This window comes from Cnephaeus nilssonii (assembly GCF_951640355.1).
Source record: "Cnephaeus nilssonii genome assembly, chromosome: 9".
NCBI classification, from domain to species: domain Eukaryota; kingdom Metazoa; phylum Chordata; class Mammalia; order Chiroptera; family Vespertilionidae; genus Cnephaeus; species Cnephaeus nilssonii.
Window position 1 is genome coordinate 74,668,584 of NC_137080.1, and position 16,501 is coordinate 74,685,084.

At 37.2% G+C, this 16,501-nt stretch overlaps 1 protein-coding gene across 1 annotated transcript in view; it reads right to left on the reverse strand.

The window, feature by feature from the left end:
* Positions 1–16,501, reverse strand: part of GFRAL (GDNF family receptor alpha like) — a gene marked incomplete at both ends in the record, with an annotated part of 55,633 nt that overhangs the window by 19,648 nt on the left and 19,484 nt on the right. The gene's annotated exons all lie outside the window — the stretch shown is intronic.

Genomic DNA, 16,501 nt, shown 5'->3' on the forward strand with positions numbered 1-16,501 from the left:
GGGATTGATGAAGCCAGTGAAAGCATAAGGGTGGAAAAATGGAAAAGATAACACTATGCTTTCACAGACTGAAGCCTTTTATTGTTTGGATTGTAACAGTATTGTTTTGTTGTTTTATTTCCTTCCATGATCTTAAATGCTCCTTCCTTCTCTAGTGATTCCAAAATGTGAGTTGTCTCGCTCATCAATGGCAACTCTTTAATCTTTTCTTTTGGCTCAGAACAAACAACAAAGGTAGTCATGGATGATTCATTCCATCTTTCATGCTCAGTGGCAGACTCTTTCCCCTCCCTTAACAACACCTAAGCCTGTAAGATGGAGTTGGGAGAAAGTGAAGGTAGGAGACAGCTGTTCTCCTGTTGTTTCTACTGAGGGTATGTACACTGCAGTATTTCCAGATTACAGTCGTGTGAAGCATTTTCTGCAAAATAGGAAGCCAAGCCAAATTTGCTGGCTTTCAGGTCTGCAGACAAAATGTAAACCAGCTGGATTTTATTGGGAACTTTTGCGCACAAGTAAACCTAGCGGTGAAACTGAAGCCAACGTTTGCCTCCAATGGAATGGGCTGTGTCTTTAGGGGATACCCCCACCCCCATGTCTCTTCCCTTGAGGGAGTGTTGAATTTTGAAATGTCCTGGAGAAACCTGCCAGGTGATTTCTTAGAGGGTCTGATTGGCATATTAGCCAGTGAAGGTGGATGGTGCAACCAGATCAGGTGCCGCTCTTCAGAGTGGTTAAGAGGAAGCAGGGTCTCCCCCTGAAATCTGATTTTAAATTACCCCAGTTAAAGCAGCTAATGTTTCCTTATACACATGTACTTATAAAAACAAAAGCCAGCCGAAACCGGTTTGGCTCAGTGGATAGAGCGTCGGCCTGCGGACTCAAGGGTCCCAGGTTCGATTCCGGTCAAGGGCATGTACGTTGGTTGCGGGCACATCCCCAGTAGGGGATGTGCAAGAGGCAGCTGATCGATGTTTCTCTCTCATCGATGTTTCTAACTCTCTATCCCTCTCTCTTCCTCTCTGTAAAAAAATCAATAAAATATATTTTAAAAAAAAGCCAACACACACACACACACACACACACACACACACACACATACACACACACACATTCACTGAATCTCTTTCACACATGCCTGGTCAAAGTGCCAAATAATGGCCAAATTATTGGTTTGGTATACAGAAGTTCCATACCATATTTTGAGTATGCCTTATGTGAAAATTTTCATGTTCCTTCCTTAGGAACATGCCATTTTATAGATTTAAGCATATAAGTAGTAGAAGCAAAGAAACATGCCCTACTGTGATTATTTAGTGAGCCTCAGACACATTATTTATAAAGCTATTTGGAGTTTGGAAAACAACGAGAGAAAAACCTTTTACTCCAAATCTCAATTTAGAATTCTGAAAGAATGAGTATTTTTTCAAGGGCAAAGAAAGAACTGAAAAGCCTCTCTTAAATTTTTGGTATAATCATAGGAAGGAAAAGTTCTTGGCAGACTACCGGTCTTTTGGCATTTAAAAACAAAACAAAACAAAATACAACTACTACAGAGCTGGCCCTGTACACAGGCAGTGTGGATGTTTGTTGAAAATTTACTGGCCTCAAATACATCTTCAGCCACCGAATAGTAGGTCATGACTAACATCAGAGATAACCTATTTTTGTTAAACTATTATCAAAATTTAAAATTTAACATGTAAGAAACCTGTATTTTAAGGTAAGGGTACCTGATTTCCTCTGTACCACCTAGTATATTTAGACATCAAACTTATTTCCCAGACTCTTGCCTTTTTTTTAATCTTCACCTGAGGATATGCTTTTTTAAATTTTTTTTTAGAGAGAGAGGAAAAGAGATAGAGGGGAAAAAAACGATGTGAGAAACATCTATCTCTTGCCTCCCCTACTTGCCCCACCCAGCGATCTAACCTGAAACCTTTTGGTGTATGGGAAGATGCCCCACCAACTGAGCCACCTGGCCAGGGCAGGCTCTTGGTTTTATATTACAACATACTGTCTTCCATCAAACCCATTTTCAAGGATTCTCTCTTCTTATACACACACATGTTCCCTGGAAGATATAACATTTATAATAAACTGATAATTGTAAATTTTAAATCATTAGATGAGAAGACTATACAGGCAGTTCTCGGGTTACGTCAGACTTGACATATGTCATTTCATGGTTATGTTGCCATCTCCCATTTATTTATTAAAAAAAAAAGTTCCATCATTTCGACGTATATACATATGTGCTTTAGGTTTTTTTTATTATTTATTTACCACAAGTAAAGGTCAGGAATTGTTATCTTTATTTTAGATTTTTTTTACTGTTTCACTTCATTACTGCTGTGTATGTGCTCCATGTGAGTGACGTAGGTGCTTATGTAGGTGGGTTCGGACTCACAGCGAAAATCACGTTACGTCACACCGTAGGAACGGATCTCCGATGTAACCTGAGGACCTACTGTATTATGGTTGTTAAAATCAGTTTTTGGTGCTCAAACATGCCATGTTTAAATTCTGCCTCTATTGCCTTCTGTGTGATCTGAGATAAATTACTAACTTCTAAATATTAGTTTCCTCTTGGATTAAAAAAAAAAAGAGCACCTGCTTCATATATTGCTTGTGAAAATGAATCAAAACATATAAAATGAATAATGTTAAACACATAGCACTCAAGTAGGTTACAGGACTCTGAGTCAACAAAAGACAAGTAAGCTAGCCTTCATAGCCAGGGTATAGCTTGAAACTGGCAAGCAACATCTTTATATGTTTATTAAACCTTAATTTGAAGGCATTATATCTTATATAGCTTCAGTTTCTTCCATGTTATTTTGCAATGCTGAGATGAGTTTGCAAGCAGATCTTTTAAAATGTTCCTTGCCGTTTTTCAAACAGTGGGATTATTTTCAAGCATCTGTCCAGAGCTTGCTACCATTAATATTAATGCAGTGTTTTAAAGAGCTGCTTCTGGCTATTAGTCATTCAATCTATCTGAAGTTTCTTTGAGGTGATAACATGCTCAAAGCGTACCAGCACCTGATAGTCCCTGCTTTCCAAAAGAAATGATTTCAAAGAAAAGCTAACTGCACCAAAGAACATCTATAGGCTCTACCTCTCTATTCTAAAGACTGGCACCTTCCAAGACAGCCCCAACTACAGCATCATAGAGGTTACACCATTCCTCATGGTCTAACCTGGCTACTGAGTCTGACTGCTATCCTTGGGAGGTTAGGCAAACCTCGGGGAAATTCAAGGGTTCTGCGATTTTTCTACGTGTGAAGTTCTGATGAGATGCCAAGACAAAGTGTTCCTTAAAATTGCAAAAGTTAGCATGAAAAATAGGATTTGCCCCAATACATTTAGGTTTCATTTTGGAGGTTCAAATGAGTAACTTTATCTAACAACTGATTTTCCTCCTCACCCTTTTTTTGTTCTTTACCTTGGAGCCTTGGTATGGAGCTCACATTCTGCATTTCTAGCTGAATACCCTGTGTTGCATGATGAAGCTCCAGTGAGGATACTGTTCTGTTTTCTGACGCATGACTTTTATCCGTCACAATCATTGGTTATCCATGTGGACAGTAAAACTGTGGGGACAATGAAAGTTCTCCCGGTGATCCATGTTTACTTTTTCATGTTTGTAACATAACAATCTTGGTACTAATGCATCTGGGCTATATTAATAATTTATTTATACATAACAAAAAGCAGACATCACCTCACTATTCTTTAATCAAATCCAGTGCCTCTCTGTTGACTCTGGGGATGTTTTATTGCGTGGGATAAATGGGAGGTGATGAGATCTGTTGCTCCACTGACTTGGTAAGCAAATTGAAACACATTGAAGAATCATGGTTCTAGGGATGGTGTCTCTTTTGGAGTTCTGAGACCAATTCTAATGTGTGTGTGTATGGGGGGGTCGTTTTCCCCACAACAAGCAATTTTAGAGATACCACCTGGTGTCCTACAATTCAATCCAATTCTGACACTACCTACCCAGAAGTAACCATATTCCACAGTTCTTCAAGGCCATTCCTTCCCCCCTCATCCCCCGAAAGACACCAGTTGCAATTTCAGGTTTTTACTTATACTTCTGACCAACTGGCTATAAATCAGTTTCCAACAACCCCTCCAAATCAGGATGCCAACTGCATGTCCAAGTTATCTGTACTTCAGACTGGCTATAAATGAGAGGTTTTCATGACCTCCTCCTCAGATTTGATTAATTTGCTAGAATGGCACACAGAACTCAGAGAAACATTTTACTTACCAGATCACCAGCTTATTATGAAAGGATATAACTCAGGGACAGCCAGACTGAAGAGATATACAGGGCAAGGAGCTTTTATGCTCTCTCCAGGCACGCCCTCTCCCAGCACCTCCACATGTTCATGGACCAGAAAGTTCTCTGAACCCATTCATTTTGGGTTTTTATGGAGGCTTATTACATAGAGGTGGTTGATTAAATCACTGACCAGCCCCTCCTTTTCTCTGAAGGTTGAGGGATGGGTACTAAAAGTTTCCTCTAATCACTTAGTGGGTTTCCCCTGGCAACCAACCTACATCCTTAGGTTACCTAAGAGTTTCCAAAGGTCACCTCGTTAACATAACAAAAGACACCCTTATTGCTCTAACCACAAGAAATAATAGGAACTCTATGCCAGGAATAGAGTGGAAAACCAAATGTCTTTTTCTTAGTATAAGTCACAATATCTCAAAACAACCAATGCTGAAATTTCTTCAATGAAGGCACAGAAGTATGTGCTTGTATTGATGATTCAAGTAAAGAATTCAGGAAAAGAATCAATTGATTCCAGGAAAGAATCAATCTTTTCTCTAAGCCAGTAGTTCCCAAAGTGTAGTACCTGGACAAACAGTATTTGCAACACCTGGGAACTTGTTAGAAATGCAGATGCCCAAGTTCATCTCAGACCTGCTCTAAGCCACTATTACAGGAAATTATAAGGACATGCTTGAACTTTTTCATGACACCAAGAAACCTAGTGTCCATAAAAACGGATTATTATATTGACACCATGTATCCAGTTGATTAGGTTGATCAATTTCTCAGCAGTAGACAGAGATATAAATTATTTAATATATCTTAAATGGTCCTTAAGAGGTTATCTAGGTCCACACTATTCAAAGGGTGATTCCTGGACCAACAGCATCACCTGGGAGCTCATTAGAAATGCAAATCTCAGGCCCAATTCCACAACTACTATATCAGAATCTGCATTCTTACCGGAAACCACTTTATTCTTAAACACTTTAAAGTCTAAGACCAGTTGTGGAAGTTCACCATCTACCTAACATCACTCAAAGATATATTTAAGAAGTCACTCATCCTGAGAAAATATACCTTAGATCTTCCAGAAATGAGTCTGTCTCCAGTACCATCTGTATGACATCATAATACTATGCAAATATTATTTATTTGCATGATTTTCCATTTCCTCAAAATCTGTAGTAAGAGTTTCTATTTACTTAATTTTACTATGTTCTAGCTATTTATTTACATACATTGACATACATTAACATATCAAACCTTTTTACCAGCATTCTGGTTTAGGATTGATTATATTTTTCACTTCACAGACACAAAATTGAGGCAAAGAGAGTCTCTTGTTTATAGTTACTTATCTTGTAAAAGGCAAGACATTATTTGAATCCAGACATGCTAGTGCCATATTGTGTTCTTAGGGCTATGATCTCTAATAAAATCTATTAACACTTTCAAACATTGCATCTGATTATTAGAGTAATTGTTACTGATCATGGTTTTTACCAAAATTCATGTGGAGCTGAGGAAAAAGGGAGGAGGAAGGGGCCCTGTTTATATTTTAGGTTTGAAAGCTAATAAAGGTTAAATATATTAATTTATTCATGAGGCCCAAACCCAAAGAAATGTCCCAATCTCTAAGTTTATAAATTAAATAGCATAAAAGCAAAACATTACAGAATTTACTATGGATTTAAATTTTTACATTGGGTGGTAACTAAAGTCATTCTAAAGAAATGGTTTATTTTTTTATTCTTCTCCTTATTGGTAACTTACAACACACATGCCTATTTTTTAAAGAATTCTGAAGAGTTTTCATATAATAAAAAACAAGATCCTAAAGGAATAATCACTAATTTCTAAGAGGAAAAACATACATTTATAAGTGAGTGTCTATGAATTTGATGAACTACAAATTCACCATGGAGCCACTTTAATTCAGAAAATGCAAAATACTGGACTATTTAGAGGCTATGTTATAAATATGAATACAGAGCAGGGAAATTCTGTTGACTGTTTCTTGGAAAATCAAGAGACTTTTTTAGCACCTGGACTGAATTTGAAGGATACTGGACTTGAATTAAAGTTTTGTGTAGAAACCAAGAAAAAGTCAGTGGTTTTGGCGAGGTGAAGTGATTTATTTAAAGCCAGAATTTAACACAAAGCTCCTGGAATACTAACCTACATGAATTGGCTATAAGGGAAAGTGGCGTGTGTGTGTGTGTGTGTGTGTATGTGTGTGTGTGTGTGTATGTTTAGAAGAGAGAGAGAGACAGACAGAGACAAAGACAGAGCAAAATTTTTGTAATGGAAATGTCTTTCACAATTCACTTAGCTGTTTTATTTGTAGTCTATAATCTTCTCAGTTAGTGATCAGCCGACAATAAAAATTCAACCAAGAATTTACAAAAGTGAGTTTGAGCTTTCATTAATCATTTTTTGTACAATCTTTAAAGTATTATACTAAAAATACTTGTAAAATTTTATGTAGGTTAGAAAAAATGTATAAAAGTATGCATTATGCACCTTCATATATATGGGCATGTTTAAAGAACTTTATATAAAAATGTTCACTAATAGAATGTTATTTTAGATCAAGACCTTCACTGGGAATAGATAGTTGAAATGTTGCAAGGCAAGATGAAATGCAGCCAAATAATCTATCCATTGAATGCAGACAAGTAAGATAAATAAAACAGTCTTGCTAGCAATCTTGGTATGTAAGATGAGGCTTTAATAAACAGACGGGGGAGAAATAGGACTACACAAAAAAAGAAATTAATGATAGAAACAGGTACTAATACCAAGGGCTCCTTTCTTTAGCCTCTTAAAGTACTATATACATTTTTAGGATTTTTTTTTATATTAAAATTTCACAAAAGCCAATTCGTTTGCAAATCTTTTGGGGATACACTTCTTTTACCCTTATTATTAACAGACAGAGCTACCCATATTTTATAGTTTGTTAAGGATATACAATTATTTAAGAGCAAATATATGTTTGGATCAATTACTCATTTATGTGTTGATACCTTCCAAGCATCAATTGTAAAATAGTTGCCTACTACTCAGACTTTTTGAAAGTTGATCTATAAAGAGGAAAATTGTTAGAAAATAGAAGGAACTTGAAATGTTTTTATTAAAGTGGGCAGCAGCAGCTTGGTCTTGTTAATTCCTGATTCCTTTGCTCAAATATTTGAATTGAAAATTCCAGTGTAAGTAGAAACACAAATGAGTGAGGCTCTTAATAGGGAAGCTGTATTATAAGGGGAGTTCTAATAAAAGAAAGAAAAACAAATGGTGTTCAGAAGACAGTACTGCTATCGAGATATAGTAGACATTGGTTCATTCGTTCATTCATTCATTCACTATTTATTGAGTGGCTAATGTGTACCAACTGTTTTTAGGCCATGGGGTGAAGTAGGCCACCTTGAGAGCTGCAGAGTATTAGCCTAGCCTTTCTGTGCACAGACGTTTCTCATTCCCTGAGAGGTGTGAGTGAAAAGAGGCTCTGGGACCTATGGCCGGTGACTGGGTGTTTCCCACATGTGGATTAGAGCAATGGTTCCCAAACTTCCCACACTTGATTGAAAATCAGAACCACCTGGGGTGGTGTGTGTGTGTGTGTGTGTGTGTGTGTGTGTGTGTCTTGATATTGAGTTCTGAGCTATATATATTTTAAACTAATCATCATCTGGATATTTCTAAGTGTTAACAGGTTTGAGAATCAAAAATTTAATGTCCATCTTTCTCAATACTTTGTGGTGGTTTCTGCGATCATCAGGTTCTTAATTAATAATGGAAAGATTTTTCCTAATAAGAGTTATGGAACCAGTTGGCTTTAGCGAAACAGACACCCAATGGTTCAGTTCTCAATCCAGAACCCCAAACAACTGCTTAGAGTGACAAGCAATTAAAATGTATAGGACATTTGTTATGTAACAGGCACTTTATAAACAATCTCATTCACACTCTCTGGATGAATGCGGAGCCTCTGTCATGCCCTAATAGGAGAGTTATAGCAGAGACCCCCCGAGTTCTGGAGCTAGGCTATGCCACCTGCAGTGGAGGACTATTTGGCATTTGAAATATAGCTCCTAACATGCTCCTAACTGGGTATCATCAAATCCATTAAGTCATTGGTTCCCAGAAAGGTGAATAGAGACTATCAGTGCTAACTGTAAAAGGGCAGCTGCCACAGCACAAATCCATGAGAGGTGGCTTTATAGGACAGTGGTGAAGGGAAATCCTCCCCAGAGGCAGTGCTTGAACAGTACTCTTTCTCTTTTTTAATCCTCAGCTGAGGATATTTTTAAAATTAATTTTGAGAGAGAAATATTGACGGGGATGGAACCTGCAACCTAGGTGCCTTAACCAATAATTGAGCCCGAAAACTTTTGGTGTACGGGATGAAACTCCAACTAAGTGAGCAACCCAGCCAGGGTTAAGTACTACCCTTAATTGTCACTTTGTAGAGAAAGTGGGTAGAAGTTAAAACTGATGGACAGCGGTAAATTGCTTGATTAGAGAAATGAAAAGAGCAAACTTAAAAGATTGTAGATAAGGAAATCAGATGAAGAGGCAGGTGGAAGGACCCATAATAGTGGCACAAACTAGGCACATCTTTATATTCGTGTTAATGTCTCGCTGAGAGTACTCACCAGAGAGTAGGCCCTTAACAATTAGGTAAATCTGTGACCTACCCCGTGGAGGCCAACCAGGCCTGTGCAGTGAGCATGAAGAGAGTAACTATGGTGAAAGGATGGTGCAGTGTCTGGGCACCACAGAATGGACTCCCTCTTCCTAGAGCTGATCCATCAAAGTTTCAGCAATCCCAAATGCCACACCTCCCAGCAATAGCAGAAACCAATACCAAACCCTCAATTTGGCAGTTTGGTGGTAGATGGATGATTTCATAATCCTTCTACCCTGAAGAAGGCAGTGATGCATTCCTACTAGAATTCATCCCTACTTTGGATATGAATATGCCTTTGTTCATTGCCATCAAAATGCTTCCTCAAATACCTAATCTTTGTGCAAGTGCAACATGACAGTCATTCACCTTATCCCATACCTCCTTCCTTCCTATCCAGTGCTTTTCTGCCACTGTGGCTCCACTCAGCAGTCATAAATATAGTATATTCAATTTCTAGAGAATCAAGGCTCATGAGAGGTGGGGGACAGGTTCCAAAGGATAAATGCTTGCCCCTTTCTTCTGACATGAAGACAGTTCTACAATGCACTTCTCAAAGCACTTTGGAAGGACCCCAAAAGAGCAAGACAACCCCAAAAGAGTTAAAGTGACAGTTTGAGTTAATTATTCTTGACTTCATTGTGCAGAGTTTTACAATAAGGATATGAGTTCAGGTAGAAACTGGCTGGTTTTCAAGTAGAAATCAGAGAGATTAAAATGAGGGTTCTATAACATTGAAAGCTGACTGCTTCTACAACCCAAATAGCAAGAAGCAAGACTGAAAAGATTTCCAGTTATAAAAGGCCTAAGACTGAAAAAGATTTCTAATTATTTCCGAGTCAAACAAATTGACTCAACTAGGCAGCAAAAAACAGATTAAGGGTATTACATGTTCACCCAAGTCCATTGTTTAGATTAGTTTAAATCATTAAATTAATTTAAATCATTAAGTTGGAGTGAGGAAGCAAGGAAATAAGGCAGACTTGGGAAATAAGGCAGATTTGGGAACTAAGTCAAGAAAACTCTTTTTTTTATTATGGGTACTGGCCAATGTAACTGACTAAAAGCAAATAGATGAGAAATCTAACACATTTTAAAGAGATTATAATGCCAAACAAGTCACCAGTCTGCTTGTAAAAAGTGTGTGACTCCAAAACAGCTTTCAGTCCCTCAAACTGTTATGATCTATGAGAGCACCATATTCCTAGGGAGGGCACACTCCCCCAGACCTAATTTGGGGGAGTGTGCCCAAATTAGGCACATATATGGCTATAAAGGAAGATGGACAGGGAAGAACTCCCAGAGGGTAAAAATTACAGCCACATAAAGTGGTCCTTCCCAGGTGGCCAAAAATATCCACAATGCCAACGAAGCTTCATAAGGCCTGTCAAGAAGGATCCCATTACTAACTTTCCCACATTTCCTTATTTTGAATGAGAATTTTTATTGAGGTTACAAGGTCTCTGTTACAGTATATAATGTATGTGTGGGTTGGGGGAGGGAGTGTTGGTGTTCTTATTGGGGGAGATAGCAGGGAATAATAACTAATCTCTCTAGTTTATAGGTTGCCTGTCTCCTACAAGGCACCATAAAATCTGGATTGCACATCATCCAAGATCTACTCCAATCTTACATTTAAAAAAATAAAATAGGTAGGCAGATAATTTTCAGAAGCATAGAAAAGAGGTCTTCCCTAAAGACTGTAAATCAACATAAGGGATAATGATGTTGTGGCCATGGCTGAGATCTCCCAGGGGCAGATTACAGAACAGGCGTCCTCAAACTATGGCCCATGGGCCACATGCGGGTGTTTTTGCCGTTTTGTTTTTTCACTTCAAAATAAGATATGTGCAGTGTGCATAGGAATTTGTTCATAGTTTTTTTTAAACTATAGTCTGGCCCTCCAACGGTCTGAGGGACAGTGAACTGGCCCCCTGTTTAAAAAGTTTGAGGACCCCTGTTATAGAGTGACTCTAGTAGAGGCCCTATAGCTGAACCTTAAGCAACACAAATATTAATTATCCAACTGGATAAGCCTACAATGTAGGACTCACAGAAGCATTCAGTGAGCAGAGGAATAAGAGCCAAGAGAGTAAAATATATACATATTAGAGGCCTGATGCACAAATTTCATGCAAGGGGCTCGGCCCTCACAGCCCCGACTTCATCTGGAAGGTTGTCCTGAAGGACGTCCAGAAGGTCGTTCAGCTGTCTGGTCTAATTAGCATATTATGCTTTTATTATTATAGATAAAGGGTATTAAATTATTCTTCAAGGTGACTTAAAATTCCAGTAACTCAAGGACTTCTGAAATCTCACATGGATGTGGTTGGTAACCTGTGGGAAAACTACTTTTGTGAGGGGGTCTACACCATGAGGCCAGACTGGAGTGGGTTGGTCAGTATATAAAGATGAAGAAATTGAAGTAAGGAGCACAGACAACTCTTTAGGAAAATTTGGCTGTGAAGAATAGGAAATAGAGTGTCAATCAGGAAGGGTTTTTGTTTTGTTTTGTTTTGTTTTTTCCATTTTCATACAAATGGAGATCCTTGAGTGTATTTAGAAATTAATAGAGCACTTCTTTCTGGTAGAATGAAAACATTGCCACTATGACCAATCACTTTTGCCCAAGAAAGTACTAAAATTTTTCAAATGTAGAAAATCATTTACTAAAATTTAACATTTTTTTTACAGGAGAGCTTCTTAATACAGAGTACCTACAGAAAACCTATGACAAACATTATACTTAATGGTAAAATGGTGAAAGAATGCCCTTTAGGACCAGGAACAAGACAAGTGTGATCACTATCACCATTTATATTTAACATTTTTCTGTGGGTCCTAGAAGTGCTGGTGGGGAAGACAAAAAAAGAAAGGAAAGGTATGAGCACTAAACAGAGAAAACAAAACTCTAATTATTGAAGAGCATATGATTATCTACGTTGGAACTACAAAATAACTCAATAAATTGCTAAATTTTAAGAGTATTTAACAATCTTGCTGTATATAAAATAATGTATAAAAATCAATTAAATATATCGAGGTCAACTACAAAGAGTCTAAAATATAATCTTAAAATGATGATTTATAGTAACAATTATAATATTTAACATCTACAAATAATTATAGTCAAAGCTATTTAAGAAAATGATCATTGTAATTTTTATTAAGAAAATGAAAACCAATTAAAAGATATAAAAAATTACGGCCATATATCATAAAGCTCAGTATCATTTTTTTTTAAAAAAAGGCAACTGTCTGGTGGCAGGTGAAGGGCAAGGGAATAGAAGGGTCCTGAATGGGGCCCAGGTACCAAAACGTGGGGTAGGCAGCTGAGAACCTGCCTGTCCCAGGAAAGTGGCAAGAGGCAGGAATGCATATGAACTAAGGGTCCAAGTTCCTCACATATGCCCCACTGGACTTCATTTACAACACACAAAGGTAAAGATAAAATCATTAAGAATTCAAAGATGATGACTGCAGAATATGAAGCCCCAAGTTCAGGCCGTTCTGAGTACCTGTGTGACTACACTGGCCACATGGCCATAAAATTGGCCCTGCTGATGCCTAGGTCCTGCCTCTCTATGATATAATTGTATTAGCTTATTGTACATCAGAGATTTTATGCTCTCAGTGATTCTTCAGTAGTGGTTGAGAACCACTACCCTAGACAATATCATGCATATGTGTATCACTTATGTATCATGTGTGTGGGTTTCAGTGTATCAAGATTACCTCTGAAGTGGGGGGAGAAAAAGATGTAAAATGAAGGGTCACTTAAAAAATAAAGGCAATGTTCTGTATGTTAAAGTGAATGGTAGATACCATTATTCTTCATAGTTGTTTTATATTAAATGTTTTCTTTGGTAAATCATGTAAAAATATTTTTTTAAATGTCAACAGTAAGTATCTAATTGAGGAAGAATGCTTGGCTATTCAAGAAGCAGTGAAAAATATTTCCCCTTTACATAGCCCAGAAAACACATGCAGGGTCAGTATATGAGCCTAAGGCTGTACCCGGTCATCACTTTGCTGTAAGGGACCATGGATTCAGGATCATTGTAAGAGACATGCAGCTTAGTGAGCTGTCACATATATCAGTACAGACATCTGATGTAGGCTACAAAAGTGACATTACTGGTACTAAAAGAAGAAGATATTTTAAGTAAGGCATCTGACTAAGTAAAAAGTAGACCGCTCAAAAGATGCTCAGTGTCATTTATAATTAAAAGGAAAATTAAAACAATACTTTTTTTTTTACCAAGAATGTAATTGAAACAAACTTTTTTCTAGTTTCTACAAAATTTAAAAATGCAAAAATCCTGTGATCTAGTAACCTCACTGTTCAAAATCTATTCTATTGAAATGGCAGCTAACATGTGCAATAAGATTACAACAATGCCTATATTGATAAACAATCATATTCTATTCATAGAGTAATTAAATTATTGTATGTATGTATATACATACATACACACAAATACTGTAGAATACTATGCAAACTTTACAAAGAATTAAGCCATCATATATGTACATACTTGCAAATGTGTCTATCATATATTTTTAAGTTAAGAAGCGAGCTCTAAAGCAGAATGTATGGTATTATTACATTAAAAATATGTGTGTATGTGTGTCAGGATGAGGAAGGCTCCCGTTTGGATGTATACAAGGTAGTCAAGCTATGTATGTATTTAAAAGGTTCAAAGTAAAAAAAAAAGGTGTGTGTGTGTGTGTGTGTGAAAGAATGTACATCAAGCTTCCGAAAGTTGACTTTCTAGAGAATGGAATAGGGGGAAGATTTATTTTTATTTCTGTACTCCTTTAAATTAAGTCTCAGCTTATATCTATCATACGTGTATTGCTATGCCTTCTATTCCCTGTAGGATTGAATAAGCATGTAGTCTCTTTTCATTTTTATTTTTAAAAATAATTCTTCAAAAAAAGGAACTGAATCTTTATGGGCAGAATAGGGATATTCCCATATCTCTTTTAGAGTTGGCAAGAAAAAAGGCAATTTAAGCAATGTGACAAGAGCACCTTCCTGTCAGTGACTGAATCCCTCAGAGTAGCTGAGCAACACAATAGTCATCCTTTAACTTTTCTATCTCTGTGGTCCTCTCTGTACTAACCAATGTGTCTCTGTTCCATTTCCTTCATCTTTCTGTCAGCTCTACCTGCCACAGCTTTGCTCTGAGCTGCAGGACACCGGGAGAAAGTCAGTCTGTGCGGATCCAGCAGTTAGTGGTTAAGGGGAAGTTGGTGGCTGAATACATACACTTTGTTCAGGATGCTCCTTGCCTAAGTCTGGTCCTGCAGGGGAGGTGGGCTCTTCGGCACATTTGCAAAGCTTAATTCTGCGACCAGAACTAAGAGGTTCTGCCTGAGAAGACTTTGTAGCACACTGTAGGGACACAAGCTTGCTGTCTGCTGTTTCCAGACAGGAGGACACAGTGGGCTGCCAGTCAGCATCCTGAATCCACTGCACTCGGGGTACAGAACCCTGAGCAAGACATTTAATCTCTTAGCTTCCTTTATCTTGTGTGTGAAACGAAGGAAATAATAGCTTCTAGCTCATGAAATTATTAGGATTAAGTAAGAAAATGTGACCAGAATTAAGCACTCACTAAACTTTATAATTATAATATTAAAAGATGGACTTGGTCACATTCATGTAGATTGTTTCCAGCTGAATTCAGGCTCCAAGCAAGTGTTCTTCAAACTTCAGAGAGAAACACATTAGTGAGTTATAAAATCCATTTAGTGGGTAGTAGTCAACATTGAAAATAATTAATGGAATAGAAAAACAATAATTAAAAACACACACACAAGAGAAGACATTGCATATAAAAAGCTAATGGAAAATTCATTGCGTACTGTGGTCTCAGGTTAAGTGAGTTTGAAAAACAATGCTTTAAGCCAAACAAATGTGCAAAACAGAAACTCTTCCCCAATTGTCTTCTCAATTCTACTCATTTCTGCCTCTTTCAAGTACAGTGCGCCAAAGCTCGAGGGCTTTGGAAGCGTGCTGTAGTGATAGATCTTTTAGATAATGCAGGAACATGCTGGGGTGATGTGAGAAATCAGGAGGCAATGGTGAGAGAGCAAGTTCATTCAAACATGTGCTTTTGCTACGTCCCAAGCATATGGGACAGGGATAAAGACGTTTAGAACTAGCCAGGCCTCAGAATTTGGTTCTTATTTTTGTTTGAAACTTTTCCTCTTAATTCAACTATGGAGACTGTGACGGAAGGCCTGTAAGGTTCTTTTAAGTCTATAAACCTGTCACTTAAAATTCCTGCTTTTAGTAGGTAATGTTTGAGGAGCAAAGCTCATAAAGTTTAGTGAGTGAAGAAAGTGAAGCAGTTTTAGATTTTTTTTTACATTGTTACTACTACTTCAATGTTTATGGATTTTTAAATTCTATTTCTACTGTTTCTCTAAAAATAATTTTTGCTCTGTACAGGTTAGAGTAGCTAAACACGTGGAAGTAAAATATGACAGTAATTAAAAATACATGGAAGGAAACCAGGCTTAGAACTAGAATTAGGTTGCTGGGACTGACATTTTGAGGGAACTTATGCCCAGGAACAGAGTTATCTCTAACCTGTAGAATCTACCTTTTTTTTTTTTTTTTTTCCTGACTATCATTTAATATGGAGAAACCAAGTAAAAATAACCATGATAATGTAACTATATGTTATCAGTCTCAATTATTTTATTTGCTATTTCCTTCTATAATGTTATGAGCCGTTCATTATAAATACATTTACTTGCAACAGAATTAGCCACCTAATATTAATCAGAGAGCATGATTATTTAGAAACTAAGACTCAACATATACCATGCTGCATTTTTCCTCTTTATATCATGTTTCAATTGAAATATGTCCCTAGTGCTAATTATAAAAATTGTAGATATTCCACAGAGGACTCTGTTGGAATCAAAACCATACACCGAATTGTATGTCTATTACCTAATACACAACAAATCATAATTATAATCACATTAGTATCTGTAAAGAAATATAGAAAAATTAAAAATGTGTGTGTACCTGTATATAGTTAACTACGTCAATGTATAGGTATAGATATAGATACATATGCGGTTGTATCTCTCAAATATTTTTCATAAACATAAAGGTTTGGTTTGCCATGAAACATCTGTTATTTCCTCCCAGGAATGGTGTTTGCAGGTTTGGTGGTTTCAACTAGGGGCCTAGGGGTCTGGGGATGTTTTGAAATTTGAGTGGTTGCATGGACTGACCCTGAATATGGACAGTGGAGAGGCCTTGAATTAGTATATGACCATTTCCTGAGGTTCTTTCTATAAGACTCATAGACAAATCCCTCTCAACCACTTGCTTACTTGAAGACGCTGGGCAAATTATTTAAATTCCTAAATTTCAGTTTTCTTCTTTCCAAAATTAAGTAAATAATAACTTTAGAAAGTATGTTTTCCATCTCGTCATTACAGCTAGGTCAACAGACATATTAAACCCAAGGGGAGCCTGGCTGGCG